The 15,666-nt window shown below is 50.1% G+C and overlaps 1 long non-coding RNA gene across 1 annotated transcript; it reads left to right on the forward strand.

Moving 5' to 3' along the window:
* The first annotated feature begins 339 nt into the window (after positions 1–339).
* On the forward strand, positions 340–15,368 carry LOC149126518 (uncharacterized). Its single transcript, XR_016234542.1, has 2 exons — positions 340–617; positions 1,206–15,368. It is a non-coding gene; the product is annotated as an uncharacterized LOC149126518 (long non-coding RNA).
* The last annotated feature ends 298 nt before the right edge of the window (positions 15,369–15,666 follow it).

A 15,666-nucleotide genomic window follows, 5' to 3' on the forward strand; every position in this document is an offset into this window, starting at 1 on the left:
GAGCTTCTTCCAGGTCTCCCATGCGGGTGCAGAGGCCTAAAATCTTGGGCCATCCTCTGCTGGTTTTCCAGGAGCATTAGCAGGGAGCTGGATCAGAAGTGGAGCAGCCGAGTCTCGAAACAGCACCCTTATGGGATGCTGGCACTGCAGATAGCGGCTTTATCAGCTACGCCACAGCGGCAGCCCCTATATGCAAATAGAAAGTGACCCCACGTCAAGACACCTTACTACCATCTGTCAGAAAATCATAATAAATACGCAAAGGGATAATTACTAGAATGTGAATGGTGCTCCCTCTAGAATTGTGCAGTACACAACTGGTGCGACCATATGTGACAACCCTGTGTTTCAAATCACCTGAGCTACCCTGGAACCCTGCATAGGAATCACAGCCACAGTGGATCGGATGGTCTTGCCTTTTTATGACAGTTTGCTATTGCGAAATCTAAATCTTTCAGCCATGACCGTAAATCGCTGAGAAGCAGCCTCTGGGAGGGGGACCTGTAATAATGAAGGGCTCTTCCAGCACTCAGCCCCGGCTCTGACCTGCCTGCTGGCCAGACACAGCCCAGACCTCGCGCGGTTGATCTTCAAACACCATCAAAGTCGGGAAGCTGGTGTGTACGGACGGACGCTGGGGTGCAGCGGGGAGAGATGGACTTGGCTTGTCTTGGGGTCGGCCTTCACCCCTCTCCGGCTTCAGCTGCTTCCTGTCTCAGTAATGGCCCCATCTGTTCCCCGCCTGCCTCCCGTTCAGTACATCTTTCACATTCTTGGTGGGGAGGGTCTCTTGCCACATTACAAACCACCCCAAAACGCAGTGCCAGAAGGAGAATCAGTGGTTTGCTTTGCTCACAGATCTGCTGTGTGGGCAGGGCTCGTCGGGGACGGCTCTGCTCTGCTCCACACAGCCTCCGCTGGGGCAGCTCACATGTGGCTGGGGATCTGCTTTCACGGTGGCTACCTCACACGGCTGCTAAGTGGATGCTGACTGCTGAGCAGGAGCGCAGCTGGGGCCACTTGGGCTCCCTGGGGCTGCGTGGGCTTGAAGCAGACACAGGCTGCCTCCACCACGCTGTCCCTACATTGCAATGGCTGTTGTTTTAAACCCCTAAGATTTGGGGTCCTTTGTTTGGCAGCGACCAATCACCGGAACGTGTAGACTGTGCTGAGTGTGATGTGAATCTATTCCCTTGTCTTTCTAGGATGCCTCCCTGTGTTGCAGTGCCCGGGAAGCTGAAGACTACATTTCCCAGACTCCCCTGCCATTAGGATCTTGAATATGAGTTAGACTACACCAATCAGACTTCTCTGTACAGAGTTTGGAAGGCAGAAGTGGAGCAAAGCCGACTTCCTGCTCTTTTGGGCTGTTTCCTGCTGGGAAGCAAGTTCATGGTGCCGCTGATGTCCCATTGCTGGCGGTAGTGGAGGTGACAGTGGCTGGGCTCCACATTCCAATATGTGGTGACAGCAGTAGTGAGTGCTGATCCTGGCTTCCTTACTTCTTTCTGGCCTTGCTTTACCAGCAGCTAACAGCGTCCTTGAGATCACCAGCTCCAGTGGCAGCTTCCTAAGTCTCACCTCCTTTATCTTTTCAATTTTATTTATTTATTTCAGCTCCCATTTGCTGATTCACTCCCCAGATGCCTACAACAGCCAAGACTGGGTCAGGCTGAAGCTGAGAGCCAAGAACTCGATCCAGGCTTCCCATGTGAGCAATAGGGACCCATGTGCTTAAATCATTGCCTGCTGCCTCCAAAGGGATGCATTAGCAGGAGCTGGAATCAGGAGCAGAGCCAAGACTCAAACTCAAGTGGCAGGTGTCTTTTTTTTTTAAAGATTTATTTTAAATATTTTAAAGATAGAGTTATATAGAGAGGTAGAGCCAGAGAGAGAGAAGTTTTCCATCTGCTGGTTCACTCCCCAGATGACTGCAATGGCCAGAGCTGTGCTGATCCGAAGCTAGAAGCCAGGAGCTTCTTCCAGGTCTCCCACGCGGGTGCAGGGACCCAAAGACTTGGGCCATCTTCTACTGCTTTCCAGGCCATAGCCGAGAGCTGGATTGGAAGTAGAGCAGCCAGGACTCCAACCGGTGTTCATAAAAGATGCTGGCGCTGCAGGCTGGGACTTTAACCCTCTTGTCACAAAAGGGGGTCCCTGCAGCTGTTTTAATCAGCATCTTAACTGCTAGATAAACACCACCCCTCCCCCACCAACCTCCTTGATTGTGGCAGGGGTGACAAGTGCCCTGGGAGACTGGTCTCACCACTTCCTGGGAGGTAGCCCAAGAGGCCCAGCCTGGAGCCCTCCCTTCTAGTCCTGCCGACAAGTTTGTAATTTACCCTATTAAATCCATTCTTGCCTAAAAACTCTATTTCCCACACTGACTCCTGCAACTGATACTGGGGGACCCCCAAAGTTCTATCCCATCTCATTCCTGCTTTGATTCCGTCTCGCTTGCTTTCTCTCATTTATCCCTTTCACAGACACTTATAAAGGGCCCGCTGTACGTCAACCTAGCCCATACCCCGCTTTCTTAAAAGTCCCCCCACTGTACCCTCCACTGAAAGGTTTCCACCACGTAACACCCCACCCTCTACCAGAACAGCTGATCCGCCAGGAGCGCCGCCTGCCCGTGACTGCTTGGATTGTCTCCCTCCAGCTAAAACCAAGAAGAAAGAGGTGTTTTTGATGGACATTTGGCCCACAGGTTACACTGAATCACAGCCAGAGTCTGGGGGGGCAGGGGATGCCGAGTGCAGGGAGAAGCAGGGGTTGCAGAGGCGCGAGGAACAGCTGCTGTCCAGGGCCCCGCAGCCAGAGACCCCGCCATACTGCCTGAGCCTGGGGTCTTGGAGCTTCCTCCGGCCCCCTGCAGTCCACCAGCTCCTCACGTGAGCTAATCCAGGAGCTTAGCCGCACCGCAGCCTGGCGTCCCCCTCTGGCTGGCCTCTTCTGTCCCGTCACCTCCTCTATCGCCTCTGGCCTGGACCCTGGCTGCACGGAACTGCCCAGATTTCCTCCAGAGTGCGCTGCTCCAGTTCTTGCCTGGAATGCCTTGGCCCTCCCTCCTCTTAAGAGCTCATCCATGCTTGGAGACCCAACGCAGACATCCGGCACTGACCCTGAGTGCACACACCTGCCTTCTGGGCTCGTGCAGACGCTCGTGGCGCACTGCTGGTTGTTGACGTATGTCCTTTCTAGCTCACTGATGGTGAGAACTTGGCACCCATGGGCACCCAGCGTTTCACCCAAGGGTTGGAATTCTAACATACAATCTGAGTTTCTTCAATAAAGGGTATTGTGTCAGTGTAAGACATTGTTTGCTCAAATGGAAATGCACTCAGAGAATGCTCCAGATTAAAGGGATGCAGATCAAAGGGCACATTTTTGGCCAGAAGTTCTGAGTCTTAGAGACCCAAATAAATTGTAGACTTTTTATTTCCTGAATTGATTGGAACCATAACACTGGATTTGGTGCCATAACATAAAACTCGCTGGAAATTTCAGCCTGGTGGAAAGGCCGTCTCCTTTTGCTGTGTTAGGATTGCTTTTGTCTCAAAGCACCCACGCCTAATGCTGAAACTGGCTGTTCAATCCAGAAGGCGGATTTAGAAGGGAGCCTGCAGGGCCCGGCCCTTGGTCGGAGGTACAGGCACACTTAGCTTCGGGCTTATTGGGAGAGGGTGGGTGGGCCCGCACTCCATGTGGACCCGCGTCCACTCGGGTTTAGCTCCTGTGGCCTCCTATCAAGAATAGCAAGCAGCTGCTCATGCGGTGTCTGAAACATTAGCTGCGTTTTGCAAACACGTAAGAATTTCTCCATGGGAATCTTGACTGCAGATGTGGGCCTGACGGCTCCTCCTGGGCCCTGTGCCTGGGGCTCGGCCCTCCAGAGGCTCTTCCAGCTACACTCCCAGCCTGGGGACTAACGACTCAGCAGCCGACTGCCTCAGGCTCCCCCATGCGGGGTGGGGGTGGGAGTCTGGTTTGGGGTTCTCTGGGGTTTGGGGTGAGCCCAGGAAGTGGGAGAGACTCCCTGCAGCTGAAGCCAAGTCCACTCTCTCACACTGACCTCTAACCCTTCCAGGCTTTCTGAACAAATAGCAGCTAGATTTGCCCAAAACCACAGTTCCCCAACCTGCCTGTGCGTGATCTAAGAAAATCTTAAAAAAAAAAAAAAAAGTGCAGGTTTGAGGGGTGGGGTTGTGGCACAGTGGGTTAAACTGCCACTTGGGTTACCCTCGTCCCATGGTATCAGATCCTGGTTTGAGTCCCAGCTACTCCATCCAGCTTGTTGTTGAACACGTGTCTAAGTCTGTTCTGACTGCTATAACAGATATACCATAGGCTAGGTGACTTATAAGCCACGGAAATTTCATCCTCACGGTTCTGGACCCTGTGAAGTCCAAGATCGACATGCCAACATTCTTGTTGTCTGGGGAGTGCCGCTTCCTGATTCTTAGGCAGCCTCAGTATGTCCCCACACGGCAGAAGAGACCCCTCTGGAATGACTTTTGTTATAAGGACACCGATCTCATTCGTGAAAGCTCTGCCCTCATCCCCTAACCACATAGCATAGGCCCCGCCTCCTATTACCATTGCATTGTGGGATAGGATTTCACCATATAAACTGGGGGAGGGGGACATGAGCGTTGTAGTCTGCAACAATGTGGGCCCCCTTTTCTCCTCTCACTGGAAACCTTGCCAGCCAAACAAATGCATGGCATGCTTCTTTGACTCTAAGTCCCACTCACCCCAACCCTAGTAGTGCAAGCATGGAAAGTGCCCACCCTCAACGCTGGTCCGAGCGGCCCTGGTAACTGTCTCACAGACGTTTGGAGAAGCCAGTCAAGCCAGACCAGGTCACCTGAACTGGGCAAGCATGCCTCAACTGCTGAGACAGCAAGTCCCTCATGCGACATTGGTGAATGACGCTGGATTGGGGTTTTAGGCAGCAGAATGACCTGGTGCCTGTCCCAGCGGGTGAGCTTGCTCAGCTCACAGTTCCTCTCCTATTTGATTTGGGGCTCCAAGGCTTGACCCCTAACACCAGCACTCCAAGGAGGTTCTGCCATGTTGGATTTCAGGAGCCTGACCTCCAGCAGAGAGTTCCAGAAGATCACAGGCTGACAGGGCACAAAGGACTGTTGTTCAGGTTTTAGAAATTGGACTATCCAAAAATATACATCAGGAACTCCCCTTGGCTTTATTCCTGCCCCCATCTCCTGTTTTCATGAGCGTGTCTCCACATGGAGTGGTGTCCAGTGTCCTGTCCCGAGGCTGGCCCCACTTCAGAGTGTCCTCCCTTGCGTCTCGTGATCTCAAGTACCTGCCGTTTCCCAAGATTCAGAGGGGGTGGGGAGTGGGGCCAGGGCAGGTGCTGACAGGGCCTTGGACCAGGCTGAGTGTACCTAGAACCTCATCTAGTTTTCCTAAAAAGAAAAAACCCTCAGGCAGAATCGTCCTCCAGCTCCCGCCCACAGGGGGAATCCAGCAATTTGTCTTCTGTCCTGGCTGAGCAGGAGCCTGGAAGCTGCTTCCTCTGAACTCAGGCAGCTGAGAGAACAGGGACTGAAGTGCAGATCCCTGAACTCTTCTCATTCGGAGGGGAGACTTGAAACCTCTATTTTTTTTAAGTACATGAAAATCTTCTACTTGCTGGTACAAGTGATATATGTGTACACAGAGGTCTTCGTATGAAAACAACAAAGGCTACAGATAAAGTAATGCCCACTCCCTCCATTCCTAAAGGTAACCACTTTTTAACGTGGTTTGTATGCTCACAATCCTTTTAAATTCATTTACATACACAGGGCTTCTTTATATAAACAAAGTCTTACTGCACAGATTGTTCTGCAGCTTGACTTTTCACCGAACAATGTGTCTCAGAGAACATTCCATGTCAGCACATTTAGGTTTACTTTCTTCTTTGTAACAAATGGGATTTAATAGTATTCCATAGAGCAAAGAGCGTCATTCATTTAACCACTCTTCTGTTGATGCATACTTAGATTATTTCCAGATTTTCATTGTTACCAAAAGCTTTACATCTGCAATGATTTCCCTTGGCAGAATGTCTAGAAGGAGAATTGCTGCAGTAGTCTGTTCTTAAGTTTAGTATCCACTGCGGAGTCGTCACGTCCATCCACTTACTCTGTGTATGTGGGTAATGATTTTCCTGGATGTAGATGTCCAAGGACCAAACTTTGAGAACAAACACTGAATCATGTTTGACTATAAGCTTCTGTGCTTACAGAAATTATCTCAAAATTCAGTGATATCAGGGGTGGGGACGTCCGGCCCATGGGCTGTATTGAGGCCTGGGAAATCATTTGGATTGGCTCTGCCAAGGCCACTGCAGGCTGCACTCGAAATTCAATAAGTCTGTATCAGGTTAATGTTTCAGTTGATATTTATGTATGGCCCCCCCGAATGATGTTACCAATTTCCATATGGCCTTTGGTAGAAAAAAAGGTTCTCCAACCCTGGAGTTGCATGTTTTGTATTGTATTTTTTTTTTGTATTGTATTTTTTCTCATGAGTCCCTGCAGGTCAACCACAACCCTGCTTTGGTTGACTAAATCCAAGTTCAGAGCTCTTCAGTTTCCCACTGGAGACTGGGCTTCAGGCTCCAGGTCAAGTTCAGGTCGGTCATGAGGCGCAGTGTCTGTTCTAGGGCCCAGGCTGAAGAGGGTAATGGCTTCCTGAGGAACTCATTTGTGTTTTCTCCTATTACAGAAGATCCTGAACTAAGCCTGGCCTCTCAAACGACCTGATTGCGTTGTGATTTCTAGGATTCCATTGACCAGACAAGGCACATGGCCAAGAGCACGTCACTGGGGCAGGAAATTACATCCTGTCCTTGGGTCACGGGCTCTGTAAAGGTATCGTGGAACAAAGTGAAAACTCATGATCAAGCGTTTCAACCAATCCTGTCTCATAGTTGCTAAGGTCACAGGCTGTGACATGAAAAGACTTGGGTTTGCACCCGTGCTTATGTGACTTGGGGGAAATTACTAAATATGGAATTATTACTCTCCATTGTTGAGGATCATTGAAAGCACTTTTGCTTTGGATCCCTACAAACATTTTTTGCCCAACTTCAATGCAGTTGGCCTCTACATCTATAGGGTCTGTGTCTGAGGATTCAACCAGCAGCAGATGGAAAAAATTCAGGGAGAAAAATAAATTTTCAACTGTACTGAACATGTACTTTTTTTTCTTGTCTTTATTCCCTACGCTGAGTTGTCTAACAACTATTTACATAGCATTTCCATTCTATTCAGCATCATAAGTGATCGAGAGACGATTTGAAGTAGACAGGAGGATTGCCTATGTTGTTGCGGCATTTCCTACAAAGGTCTTGAGCATCCAGAGATTTCCACATCCACAGGAGGCCTAAAACCAATCACCCACTCGCCCATGGTAGGGGACAGCTACGTTTGGTTTAGAAGAAACCAACAGTAGTCAGTCAATTGTCTGTGATAACACTGAATTTATTAATTGGTTGTCAAAGCTGCGGTGCTACTGCACAATTCTTCAGTTTCCCTGTGAAACTCACATTTCTTCAAGTTGGAAAATAAAGGTGTGGCTCCCTGGTATGCTCCTGCTAATGAGCCATTCACACCTTTCTTGGTGTTCGTACATATTTTGTTTAAAACGATTCACTTACTTCTCAGTTGATGTTGTTGTTATAAGAAAAAATATAGTGATTATCATAAATCTGTAGAAGATTCAAATTTTTGAGAGCACAACCTAAAATAGATTAGTGGTATTTACCAATAACTTAATCATTTTCTGTGTTATTTTAAACTTTTTATTAAATTATAAAGCATTGATATACACAGAACTTTTTAAAATTAAACAAAAGTAAGGATTTTTATCATAATTACCTTGAGAACTTTTGACAATACTGTATATTTCAAAATGTTTCTCAGTTATTATCTTTTCACCAAAAATTTTTTTCTTCTTTTTTAAAAATTTAACTTTATTTCTATGAAAGGCAGAGAGAGATAGAGGCAGACAGACAGACAGATCTCTCATGCACAGGTTGACACCCCAAATGCCTGCAACAGGGGAGTCAGGCCAAAGCTTGGAGCTGGAAAGCCAATCCAGGCCCCCCAGGTGAGTGGCAGGACCCCAAGAACTTAGCCATGGCCTCCTGCCTCCCAGGGTGCTGGACTCAGCAGTGGAGCTGTGACTTAAACCCAGACACTTGGGTAGGGGATGCAGACATCCAACTGTTGTACCAAACACTTGACACATTCCCCTCCCCCACAGAGTCTTCTTTGTCTAGAATTAAAAAACAAAATAAAACTCACCAATTCCAATGTGCTGCTTACCAGCAAATATTTTCAAAGAGAGCTCAGTGTGAGCAGTTGGCACAGCACTTAAGACACTGCTTGGGATGCCTGCATCCCCTCCCAGAGTGCCTGGGTTCGAGTCCTGGCTCTACTTCTGACGCCAGCTTCCTGCTCAAGTGCATCCTGGGAGGTATCAGAACACGGCCACCCATGTGGGAGACCTAGATTGAGTTCCTAGGTCCTGGGTTCAGCCTGACCCAGCCCCAGCTCTTGCAAGCATTTGGGGTCTGAACTAGCAGATGGAAGATCTCTGTCTGTATGTGTCTCCCTCTGCCTTTCAAATAAAATGAAAATGCATAAATAAAAATTGAAAAAGACAGCCCTGTAATGCTAAAAACATGGCTCTGTTTGACTTCTCATTAGACTTGGGAAGCTTATAGACTGACTGTAGGCTAAATTTGCCATTGAAGAATACAAAAATTAACATAACACATGCATTTGCTGGTACTACCATAACAAAGGAGCGTGGACTGGGCAGTGTATTTATGTCTCACAGTTCAGGAGGCTGCAAGCCAGGCAGGTTTGGTTTCTCCTAGGGCCTCCTCGGCCTGAAGACGGCAGCCTCTGGCTGTGTCCTCACGTGGCCTCCTGTTCTACGCACACACACAGCACTGGTGTTTGTCTCTCCTAATCCCTTCTTATACAGACAGCAGTCAGGTTGTCTGGAGCCTCACCCTGAAGGCCTCGTTTGAACTCAGTTGCCTCTGTAAGGGTCCTGTCTCCAATACAGTCATATTCCGAGGTTAGGGCTTCAACATAGGAATCTCAGGGGTAGGGGATGTTTTTCACCTGACCCGGAAATGCCACTTCACTTTTTGTTTTAAAGATTTATTTATTTATTTTAAAGTAAAGTTATAGAGAGAGAAGGAGAGAGAGAAACTTTCTGGCAATGGCTCAGTCCCCAAATAGCCGCAACAGCCAGCAGCCTGGTCTCCCATGTGAGTGGCAGAGGCCCAAGGACTTGGGCCATCTTTCACTGCTTTCCTAGATGCGTTAGCAGGGAGCTGGATGGGAAGCAGAGCAGCCAGGACTCCCACCAGCGCTATATGAGATGCAGGCATCAGAGGCAGCAGCTTAACTCACGGTGTCGCCACACTGGCCCCCAACTTCACATTTTTCATGATGACACTCCCTCCTCCCATCCCTGGCCCATTCATACGGCCTCACCTTCAGCCTTCCTAGCCCAACGTCTAGCTATTTGTGAGAAGGATTTATAACATTTTGGACAGCCAGCCTAGCAGGTGCCACAGGCAAGTGTGTCCAGGGTCATGGGGTATGGAGCTTAAGTGTGGAGAAGCCCACAGCCCCATGAACTGCACAGTTCTTTTCATTCATGAATGTCAGCCTGTGTAGTCCCACAGAATCAAAGACCAAGCTGAAGGTGCTGGGCCTGCTGCCAGTGGGGGAGGGAAACTAGTGTTGATGTCAGTGTAAAAATCCCCCCCACCTGCACCCCAAATATTAGATTTGGTGAGCTCTTTCGAAGAACCTCCGTCCCAAAGCAGAATTCTAAAGAAGAATCACGTAGCCATGTCTTTCTCTCCCTCCCTCCTTCCCTCTACCCAGCCCCCTCTTCTTTGTAGCTCTGATTTCTCTGGGATTCACTATTCTCTGCAGGAATAGTGCCTGTGCTGGGCACCATTCTGGGGCCAGTGCTGTGGTGTAGAAGGCTAAGCCATGGCCTGCAGCGCCACCATCCCATAGGGCGCTGGTTCGAGTTGCGGCTGTTCTACTTCTGATCCAGCTCTCTGCTAATGCAGCTGGGAAAGCAGTGGAGAATGGCCCAAGTGTTTGGGTCCCTACACCCATGTGGGAGACCCGGAAGAAACTGTTGAGTCGTCTGGGGAGTGAACCAGCAGATGGAAGATCTCTCTCGCTCTCGCTGTCGCTCTAACTTTACTCTCAAATAAATAAATGATTCTGAGAGAGAGAGAGATAGAGAGGAAGAAAGAAAGACGCCTGTCTGGGGTTAGAGGCTGCTGCCTTCAGGGGCAGCAAACTTCCCAGCCCCAGAAGTAGCCCTCAAGTTCGGATTCCATGCCCGGGCTGGTGTCAGACCAGGCTCTCCCTGCACACCTAGGCCTCCAGTGATATCATTTGCTGTCCATGGGGAGTGAGGGCTGTCGCAGCAAGCAGCCCAGCTGCCTGTCACCCAGGAGACGGCGTGCTTCCAGTCCCAGATGCATGTCCATCCCCGCCCCCCAAACCTCACCCCACACCATGCTGCCGCGCGTGTGGGGGTGTGGGGTGCTGATCTTCAGGAGCTCTGTGCTAACCCCACTGGCAGCACAGCAAGCACCCACCGGAGCACTGGAGCTGTTCTGGGGACCCTGACTCGCAGAGGTGGCGGGGAGCCAGCTCACGTCCCCAAGGTGTCCCCTGGCTTACTGGAAGCCTGACAGCCGTAAGATCAGAGCAGGCTGCAGAAGCCGCCCTGGCTTGGTTTTGCATTCGGGAGCAAAGCCGGCCGCACGTCATTCCTTCTTTTCCCCATCTACACTCAACTAGAGTCTGTGCGTATTAGGTTTGTCTGAAGGTGGGGTGATGGCAGGGAGGGGGGAATGTATGTACCAGAGGACTTCAAAAAGATTGTGGAAAATGGAATGCAAAGCTAAGCTTATTTGGGTGCAAAAAAATGTTTGAAATCTATGCGTATCGGGGGTATTCAAAACATTCACAGCGGGCTGGGCACCTAGCCTAGTGGCTGAAACACCGGTTAGCCTATGTCTGGTATCAGAGTGCCTGGGTTCTGTGCCTGGCTCCGTCCGACTGCAGCTCCCAGCAAATGCAGGCGCTGTGACCAAGCAGTGACGCTGAGTTCTTGCCACCACATGGGAGACCTCGGCTGAGTTCCCAGCTCCCAGCTTCGGCCCCACCCAGGGTTGTTGCAGGCATTTGAGGAGTTAACTAGCAGGTGAGATCTCCCTCTCTCTCTTTAAATAAAAGTTTCTAAATGATAAAAGTTAACTGGGGGCAAGCATTGTGGAGTAGCAGATAAAGCCGCCGCTGGCAACACCAGCATCCCATATGGGCGCCAGCTGGTTCCAGTGCTGACTGCTCCAGTTCCCATACCAGCTTCCTACTAATGCGCCTGGGAAAAGCAGTGGAAGATGGCCCTGGTGCTTGGGCCCTGCATGCAGATGGGAGAACCAGAAGAGACTCCTGGCTCCTGGCTTTGGTCTGACCCGGCCCAGTCATTGCGGCCATTTGGGGAGTGAACCAGCAGGTAGAGGACCTGTCTCTTTCTCTCTCTCTCTCTCTCTCTCTCTCGATACTCCTTTCAAATAAATAAATTAAATAATTTTTTAAACCACTGATTATTCTTCTTTTTTAAAAAATTTATTTGAAAGACAGAGTTACAGAGAGAGGTAGAGACAGAGAAAGAGGCCATCTATCCACTGGTTCACCCCCCAGGTGGCCGCAATGGCTGGAGCTGCACTGATCCAAAGCCAGGAGCCAGGAGCCAGGAGCCAGGAGCCAGGAGCTTCTTCTGGGTCTTCCACACAGGTGCAGGGGCCCAAAGACTTGGGCCACCTTTCACTGCTTTCCCAGGCCATAGCAGAGAGTTGGATAGGAAGAAAAACAGCCGGACTCTAACTGGCACCCATATGAGATGACATTGTTTCAGGCCATGGCTTTAACCCACTGCACCACCCCCAATAAAAGAAATTTTTAAAAAAGTTAATGGGAAATGAACATTATGGTAAAACTATTTATGAACTTCAATGGAGCTGCCCACTCTTGGACTTGAATTACCAAAATCGTGAGCTAAAGAAGCTTCTTTTTATAAAGTTAGTTGTCTGAAGTATTTCATTATAGTAATAAAAACCTGGCTAATAACACCAGGACCAAAGAACGTAGGGAATGATGTCTCCTTGGGTGCTGCAAAGTAGAAGTGGAATTGGTGGGAATCTACTCAGTCCCAGACTTATCTAGGGGTGGAGGTGAACCTGAGCTGAGAGTTCAAAGCCTGCCAGCATTCCTGTCCTGCCTTGAAACAACATTTAATGATCATACTCCTGACACACATTTGTGTCACCTACAGAGTGTGATTTATGTACCATTAGAAAGCTCTCCTGGGACTGGTGCTGTGGTGTGGCTGGTAAGGTCTCCACCTGCTATACCAGCATAACATATAGGGAACAGTTTCTGTCCCAGCTGCTCCACTTCTGATCCAGCTCCCTGTAGATGGCCTGGGAAAAGCAGCAGAAGATGGCCCAAGTGCCTGGGCCCCTGCCACCCACGTGGGAGGCCTGGAAGAAGCTCCTGGCTACTGGCTTTGGCTTGGCTCAGCCCTGGCTCTTGCAGCCATCTGGGGAGTGAACCAGTGGATAGAAAGTCTTTGTCTGTCTCTTCCTCTATCTCTGTAACCCTGACTGTAAAATAAATAAATAAAGCTAAAAAAGAAGAAAAAGGAAGGAAGGGAGGGAGGAAGGAAAGAAGAAAATTCTCCTGTTCAAAAACACCTTCCCTAACCTGCCTATTCTGGAAATTTACCATTAGAAATTCATCCCATTGGGTTCCACACTTGCCTTGATCTTTGATTTAACTTTTATTTTTTTAAGATTTAAAAATTTTATTTGAAAGGCAGAGTTACAGAGAGAGAGAGAGAGATCTTCCATTTGCTGTCACTCCCCAAATGGCCTCAATGACTGGGGCTGGACCAGACCAAAGCCAAGAGCTGCTGCACCACAATGCCAGCCCCTGTTTTCCCCTATTTAAACCGTGTGCCATTTATCAATTTATTGCCTCTCAGCTGTACGTTCACCCTTCATTGCATGCGCTTCCAAAATGGACCCGTGCCTCGCAGATGCGATCCGTCTGTAGCTGGCACAAGGTTAAGCTTGTTGGCAGAGGGCACTGGAGAGACACTGCAGGAGGCAGGAGTTTCTGCCCTGGCTGCCTGGATGGAGCTTGCTTGGCAGAGCCCTGCGCTTACCAGGCTGCAGGAGCACAGGCTACGTCTGCAGTGCCCAGCTCCTAGACTGCACGGTGACCAGCAGCTCCCCTGGCACTGCCCTACCGCAGGCGGGTTGTGGCAGAGTGCCCGTGATGGAAACCTCACCGGCTTTTCCTGACGTGCCAGTGGGCAGATTTCCAGCAAGTTTCACATTGTGCCGTCCCTCAGTCTTCTCTGCCGTCCCGGATGCCACAGCTGCGCCCTCTTCAGCAAGGCCCAGATCTCAGCCCTGGGGGCCTCTTCCTTGGCATCTGACTCAGCCATGAGGGTCATGGGTGCTCCTTGTATCTCAGGTTCTTTGGAGTTCTTCACCTCCTACTTACTAATTCTGTTCCTTTAATCCCCTATTATGGATCTTTTTAAAATTTTTATTCATATACTTTTTTCTTTTGACAGGCAGAGTGGACAGTGAGAGAGAGAGACAGAGAGAAAGGTCTTCCTTTGCCGTTGGTTCACCCTCCAGTGACCGCCACGGCCGGCGCATCGCACTGATCCGAAGCCAGGAGCCAGGTGCCTCTCCTGGTCTCCCATGGGGTGCAGGGCCCAAGCACTTGGGCCATCCTCCACTGCACTCCCGGGCCACAGCAGAGAGCTGGCCTGGAAGAGGGGCAACCGGGACAGAATCCAGCGCCCCGACCGGGACTAGAACCTGGTGTGCCGGTGCCGCAGGCGGAGGATTAGCCTATTGAGCCGCAGCGCCGGCCCATATACTTTCATTTGTTTTTATTTGAGAGGCAAGGAGAGAGAGAGAGAGAGAATCATGCATCCATTGGTGCATTCCCCAAATGCCCATAACAACCAGACTTGGGTCAGGCTGAAACCAAGAGCCAGGAACTCAGTCCGGGTCTCCCTTGTGGGTGGCAGGGACCCAAGTACTTAAGCCATCACCTGCTGCCTCCCAGGCCGTGCATTAGCAGGGAGCTGCATCGGAAGCAGCGGAGCTGGGAATCTACCCAGGCACTCCAATAGGCAATGTGAGTGTCCCATCATGATGACAACCACAGCGCCAAACACAGGCCCCATAATCTCTTATATTACACTTACCCTGTTCAAATGACAGCATAGTTTCTCTCTCTTGATTGGAGCCAGACAGATAGAGAATGCAAATGTCCTTTGGGTAGAATTCACAGGGAGTCAATGACACTTTAGTGTGAAATAGTTTGTTTTGTTTTCCGGGCACCTAAACAGCAATAGGTGCCTCAGAGCTGAGCCAGGGGGCAATAGGAAGAAAAACCCAGCAAGGGATGATGGGAAAATCCTAAGAACAAACTGTGCCTGTTTCACAGTTGGGCCATATGCTGACTGTAGCTGTTAAGCGTTATTCTTTATTTCTGTGCAAATGTCTTTGGTTTCCCCAGGGTCAGCCTAACAGCACCAGAAATAGAATGGAGGCGCTAGACTTTTCTGGTGAGGCAGCAACCATTGTGCTTTGATAGCTCAGTCCATGGCCGCTGTGATGCTTTGGTCTCTTCATCACACGTGAAAGCGCGATGCCATGTGACACCCAAGCGCAACAGCTCTGGCCCTTTCCTTTTTGAACAGAGATGGGCTCCTCCTTGGAAGTGCATCGGCCCCTTCAGACCTGGCGGGACCCCCTTCGGGCTGCAAGGAGAGCGGGAATGAAAACCAGGAGGACCATGGGCCGGGGCAGCGGCTCGGCTGAGGACCATGGGCTGGGGCAGCGGCTCGGCTGAGGACCGGCCGGTGCTGCCTTCTCCAGGGATTGTTCAAAATAGAGTGTTCTTCATTAAAAGCTGGAGTGGGGACAGGTCAACAACTTTTAAAAGGCCTTTTTATCCAAGTGAGTATCTACATGATTTACAAAACAAACAGAAGGACTTCTTTAGAAAATCCACCACCCTTGCTCTTCCCTTCCCCCCGCCATGCTCCCCGAGTCCTGTCCCTCTCACACCTGTTCTTAATGCCTCCATCTTCATTTTCATGGCTCCTTAAGAGGTGGCAGAGAGAAACCCATGTGCCCCATCTACCGTCCCAAGGGCCTTCCCTCCCAATGCTGATTCGTAGTTCTCTTGGGCAAGCCCATAGGCAGAATCCAGTTCTCTGAGGACTCCCTGCTTACTAAGTCAAGGGTCTGCACGTGTGCCATTTCCACTTGCAACAGAAGCTGCTTCCCTCTGGTCCGGTTCTTTTGACCTTCTGGATCCTTCTCGGTCCTGCTGGCCGCTTGGGGCCCAAAGCCAGGCTTCTTGCCCTCACCCATCTGGTGCTCCTTGGACAGACGTTACCGTAAACCCCTAGAGTTTACTTCATTCTCTGGCAGAGGGCAACCGTTACAATGAGCGGATTGTCACTATTCACAGAATCCAGACAGCGCTAGCG

Source organism: Oryctolagus cuniculus, chromosome 5 (genome assembly GCF_051225735.1).
Source record: "Oryctolagus cuniculus isolate XC-2025 breed Fujian yellow rabbit chromosome 5, ASM5122573v1, whole genome shotgun sequence".
Lineage (NCBI taxonomy): Eukaryota > Metazoa > Chordata > Mammalia > Lagomorpha > Leporidae > Oryctolagus > Oryctolagus cuniculus.